Source organism: Azolla caroliniana, unplaced genomic scaffold, assembly GCF_043228905.1.
Source record: "Azolla caroliniana isolate FFs.n. ecotype wild unplaced genomic scaffold, voAzoCaro1.0.p SCAF_3, whole genome shotgun sequence".
Classification (NCBI taxonomy): Eukaryota; Viridiplantae; Streptophyta; class Polypodiopsida; order Salviniales; family Salviniaceae; genus Azolla; species Azolla caroliniana.
The window spans coordinates 6,239,309-6,245,929 of record NW_028230438.1 but is presented as its reverse complement, the minus strand read 5'-3'; positions in this window follow the sequence as shown (position 1 = coordinate 6,245,929).

The window sequence follows — 6,621 nt, the reverse complement described above, 5'->3', positions numbered from 1 at the left end:
TATTGTTGTTCATTTTTCTGTCTTCCTCCTCTTCCTTAGGAGGCCTATTGATCCTCATTTCCAAGCTTGTCATGTATGTTTGTTTCGTCTCTTGTCCTTTTTACTTTTGTTTTCGTAGTTTTCGATGAGCTTTGTTTTTTTGGCTTTTGGTTTTCTTTACTAAGGGCTGCATTGTCCATGTGCTGAACTCCAGCTCAAATGTTCAACGTCACATGAAGAAAAGCATTTGTATTTCTTTTCCCTCGTTGCCACTTAAACAAATAAAAAGGTACCTCCAATTCTTGCTCCACGATTTGCAACTACAACAGGGCAGTAAAGCTACAAGTTATAACCATTTTGAAACCTTCCCTTGAAGAATATTTACTATCACAAATGCTGAGAGCTCATTTCTATTTCTCGGTCTCAAGATCGAAACAAACAATCGAGAGTCCAGTGAATTCATCCCTCTCATCTCTTATGGCCAATTGTTGTGCCAACTTTTATTTTTTACAAGATTGCCCCTCTCTCTTTCTATCAAAAGGGGCTACTCCAAAATCCACCTTTCTTTATGAAAAGTGATTCCCTTGTCTATCATAATTGAGTTGTGCTCCAACAAACAATGAAGACATCTCTTACCGACTATATTTGAGCATATCTAGTTATGGTCCCAAGTGTCAGAGCAATGGGTTGAGGAAAAACAACCATCACGATTGAGTAATTTAAATACAAACCGTGTTAGGCATTGCCTAAACAATGTGGGGAAAACAATGGGGAGCTCATAATGATTGACATCCTTGGTCACAACCTTATTTGTAAGCCACTTTCTACCGGCATTTTTGTTGAATAATTCATTCAAATAGCCGCATTCAAGTATGGCTTTGGACAAGTATTTATATTGTGTCATTCGGCCATAGCATCATTTCAAAGCTACCTCCCACCAACTTTTATGTTGAATAACTCGTTCAAATTGTTATTTCAAAGTACGACTTTGGGAAATCATTTATTTGTGCTAAAATGTATTCTTCTTGATGATTTCATTACATAAGGAAAGACACACATGATCATGAATCCCTTATATTGAGTGGACTTATTCCAAATGAAAAAACATTGAGACATTTCTGGCTGTTAACTTTAATTGAAGCTCATAGACTTGTTCCCAGCAGTGTGAACTCCGTGCTCATGCATACACATCGAAAAGCACACACGCATTGATACATTATAGAGATATATTCATGCAAACATAACTCTTTATCCACTCATCTTCTGTTGGATAGCAAGTTGCCATGAGTTGAAATCCCATATATCAAGTATCTTCAAATGCAAGCATTCAATGATCATTTGGCATTAGGTTGAACATTATGAAATTTTAATAAGATACATCTAGTGGCACCAGTCCATGAATTCATAACACTAGGATCATAAATTGAATGCATCCTTAGTGGCAAGTGCTAGAAAGTAATGTGCATCATACAAAAGTGTAATAGCAATGAAAGTCCAAGGTCAATTAATGACACTTTTGTGTCGCATTTAAGTGTGGTACCGGTTCTTGAAAGTTCAAACTTCAAACCAAGTATGTGTAGAAAAATGTGTGCAAGACACTAACTTATCTTGTTCTTATGTATGTATGACATTAACTAAAAAGGTTGAATGAGCATATTCAAGGTTATTCTTCTATTTCCATCTTAGAAAATCTGTACACATATGAGTGACTCTATTTAGGTTGCTCCTTGAATGCTCATCATTAAATGTAGATTATCATCCATCACAAATCGAGGAATCATGAGCATCCAAAGTTGCAAAAGTAGATACCAGAGACCACACCTCCAATATACGACACTTTCCCCATGGACGTCTTTTGTAATCGTAGGACAATTCTCAACTAGTTTCTTAGTTAATACTATTTCCTAAGCTCGGAGTGAGAGTGTGTGATTTTGAGAAAATATAGTATCATAACTCACCAAGCGAGCATATAAAATGGAACCCCCACACTACATTGATTGACATTGAGATTCGGGTCGCTTGGAGTAGTCAAGCTCCTTACCAAAGAATCGTGTGAGGTAATTACATATTCTATTTCTTACGATTTACCTTCAAATATATAAATATATGAAAGTAGTTACAATACACATTGTACAATACATTTTAATGATGGATTGTGATATATATAAATATGTGAAACTAATGACTTCCTTAAAAAGGGAACCCTCATAACATGATAGTATTAAAACTACCCATATTAGTATTGAAAAGTTCAATTCTACCCTTCATAAATGAGGAAACATAAATTGAATTCAGTGCGAATTTCATTACAAGTGATCAAATTCTCTCATTCGAGGCTTTATCTTCATCTGACATGCTTCTACTCACAAATTATGTTACCTTTACAACCATGATAGGTTTGATATTTTGATCTTCCTCTTACCATGTGTAAGGTGGGAAAAGCTTCACTACCAATATTCAAAGGCAACACAACATGTATTAGTAAATTGCATAGTGTCATTTCTCCCCTTGAATTGGTCGATTTGAGATTGATCCATTTGTGTCAAAGAAAGAAAGATATAATAATTGAATGACTTCTTAACCTTTATTGAGGTGAAGGTAGATATAATAGGGAAGACTCTAATTATTATGGCATGGTTGGTTGACGAACAACATGATAAAATATTTCTACATAAGAATGTCATACTTTGCATCCTTGATCAAGGGTCTAATGTCAAGTGATGGGTTTCTCTATACATCACCAAGCAATGGCCAACCACAATCTTTGCTCAGGAAAAGTTTTAAATATCAATATCATGCTTCCTCACATGCATACATTTGTTGTCTCATTCGCTTGTACACCTAATTTTTTGTAGTCTTCGCGAAGGTTCGCTTTTGATAAAGTTCGTCATGCATCTTTCGTGGTACGAATGTTTTCAAGGCATACCCAAGAATTTGGTGTCTTGATTTTGTATGTTTGGTAAAACAATGATCACTAAGGTATGGGGTATACTAGAAAATTTGGCAGTTGATGGATTAAGGAGTGTGCTTGTGTCTAAATGACAGTCATTGAGAGATCCTTAACATTTACAAAATGAGTTTCCACTAGCTTATAGGGGGAGAGAACGAGAGAGTGTGTGTAGGTATGTGTGTGAATCGTGATAACAATATAACTTCTATGTTAATGAATGACCTATTCCATCATAACTATTAACATTGTAAATGTCGAGATCTGTTTCGATTAATCAAGATGATGATAAGAATCAGAGAATAAATGTACCACTATTACAAATGCTGATTTAATGAGAGGAATAAATAGACTCATGGATCTCTATCTACTAAGTACAATCTACCTCTATAGTTGTTTGCTTACTAATATAGTGTCTAACTATGGGATAATGACACGTTAAGCTAGTTACTCACCTTCTTTTGTAGTTTACTACTAGATGTTCCATTAGGTAGATACATCCGATTAGATAGATACATTGGACTAGTATCATGTTGTTGGCCATGTTTGGGCAAGGTTGGATAGTGAAGTTTTTTAGGGTTTGGGTAGCCCTTGTCTTTCTGGGTAAAATAAACCATGTTCTTGCGTTCTTCATTAATCAAAACATGTAATATTAGTGCTCAAGCCCTAGCGATATCTTTCCTTGCTCCCAATTGCATGGTGAACATCGGTTGCTTCTTCCTTACCAAGTCCAAGCTTCGTACAAAAATTTCCTTCCTCCTCAACAATGAGTCCTATCACTTGGTTCCAAAAGTGAAAAGGGTTTTTTTCATGCATCATTCACTCTTATTCTATCATAGTTTGTACAAGTTTGAGTTGTTCTGTGTACTTATTACTTAGTTACACCAAATTCTTTATCATTACTATCTAGTTTTCATTCCTCCTTGACTACTTCAACCCACCAGTTCTTTAATTCAACTTTAAATGATTGAGTTCAACCTCTTTTGCTAACGTGACATTTGCCTTCGTCTCATCTTTAATGACATCTATCCACTATCTTTGAGCTTAATTGCGATCTTTAAAGTAGAATCCACCTTTTGAGAATGGAGAATCCACATTGCAATACACCAACGCTAAACATGAGTTTCTCTAGTTTTGACTAAGCAAATCCCGAGGTGTTTTTTTGAGGTTTGTTAAACATCCACCTATTTTTTGTTCTAAAAAGTATTTGTAGGTGTTTGCCTTTAAACATTAGTGTCTATGGTAGGAATTGGAGTATGGGAAAATTGGACACTTAAGAGGGTTTATATTTTTTTGGAAAAATAAAAATAAAAAGAGGGTTTATATTGTTTGAAAATATTCAGTCTTCTATATGCTTACATATTGTAATATCATTTTACTATATATTCTACTTTTGAGAGACAAAGAGAGAATAAAAATAAGATGATATGTTAATGTCTTCTAAGACCACATTTTACAAAGGTATTTACAAAGGTCTTGCCAAATAGATTACAAAACTATTTGCCAAACTTGATACATCCCGCCCAATATGGTTTTATTGGAGGTAGGAATATATTTCATAATATGTTGAATGTTCAAATGGCCATGGATTATGCTCGAAACACTCATCAAGAATTGATTATGGTGCAATTAGATTTGCAGAAAGCTTATGATCATGTTAATTGGAACTTTGTTTCTAGGTTAATGCATATAATGGGCTTTGGACCTCGTATGTCTCGCCTCATTTTTTTTATTAAGACAAGATGTGGTGTCTCAAGTAATGTTTAATGGGGGAGTTACATCAGATATTGCCCTCGCAAGATCCGTTCGTCAAGGATGCCCTCTTAGCCCATTGTTGTTTGATATAGTTACTCATCCCTTGTTAGTGATGCTATGAAGGCTTGCAACAAATGGTGACATTGCGGATCTACACCTTCCGTCTGGAGGGCAACTAGTAGCAACAACTTTGGGTGATGATTCTTTCATGTTTCTACAAGCCTTACAAGAGAATCTTGAGAAGGGGATGCTTGCAAATTGGTTCCCGATTACATATTCACTGGAGGAAGTCTAGTCTCATATCATGTACTGAATGAGATTTTGAATGTTTAGAATGGCAAGGATCCGTGGTGAAGAAAGACTCTATTTTTCGACACTTGGGTTATCCATTGGGAATGAATGTTACAAATGGTCAATTGATTGAATGGATGTTTAGTAAGTTGAGGGATAAGTTCATGTATTGGAAGTCACAATCTTGGCCATTACATGTACGGTGGAAGGTTGTACCATGTATTATGGAACCCATGATATTATATTACTTGCCATTGTTGCCATGGACAAAGAAAGCTTTGCATTCAATTTTGCAACCTCTTAGATGTTTGTTGTGGAAGAAGAAGGATAAGAGGGGAATCACTTGGGTTGCGTGGAATCGTCTAGCAACCCCTAAGCGCTTGGGGAGGAGATGGAATATTGAACTTATCTATGCATATGATGGCTCATTGATTTTCATTATTACAAGACATGTGTTCAAACTCACAACCATGGATATCTATTGTTCAACATTTCATTGAGAACAAGGGTTTAACACATGGGAGGACAACGATTAAGGCTTCATGATGGCAATTACTGAATGGATGTATTTCACTTAGGATTTCAAGCTCTTCATGTGTTTAACACTTGGTTACCTCATGGTAAGAAGCACTTTTGTTATGTGTAAGGAAACCATCATCTAGTAGAGAGCATTATAATTCTTTGCAAAAAGAGTTACTTGTGTCTTCTTGTTTATTATGTTGGCCAGGAAAGGAGAGATTGTGCTCCCAATCATTTATTTTGTTTGGGGGTCAAAGAGGTGGGAGATATAGTTGAGGCTCCATCTCAAAGAATTTTGGAGTTTGTTGAAGCACGACAATTATTACGCATCCCGCCTAATTATACGTTTATTTGGCAATAACTACAAAATATTGCATTGATGCAAGGTCCCTTACCTCTACAAATAGGAGAACAACCGCGGATTGATTGGTTTTTACGGGGTCAAACGTTGTCGTTACAAGTGACTACTAATCTTTTGTATCATTGCGTTGTTGAGTCTCTTGGATGGTTATCATCTAAGGCTGAAGAAGAATGGAATATACACAAACCTAATCATGGGTGGTGGCAAATCTAAATTGCCACTTGTAGCAAAGGTTTTTCATTTGGAGAGTTTTGATTGGAGGATTGCCTTTGGGATTAGCTCTAAAGCGTCGTGGACTAGCAAGGAGTGATTGCTTTTTTTGCACTTGTCAGATTTGGAATTACAATTCTCAAATTTGGCAAGTTTTATCATGGTGTTATTTCACACCTAGATAGTGGGTGTTTGCACAATATTAGAGATGGAAATCGTTTTTCTATTTATGAGATATTGGGGATTAGGTCATAATTGGAACATGCGCAATGCTTTTGTATTTGATGGTAGACATGGACTGAAAGCATATCTACGAAAGGTTAAAGGAGTACTAATGTGCCAATTTTCTTTATTGGAGCAAGTGGAAATTATTTCGTCAGTGGAGTGTTTGCCTTGCTTATTGGCAATTCAACATGTTCCACTACCCATGTAGTGTAGTTAGTGGGTAACCATACTCCATTGTAAGTAGTGTTTATACACACATTTATTAATATAACTGTGTTCTCACCAAGAGAGAGAGAGAGATTATATTATTGTTTTCGGAGGTCAAATATGACCT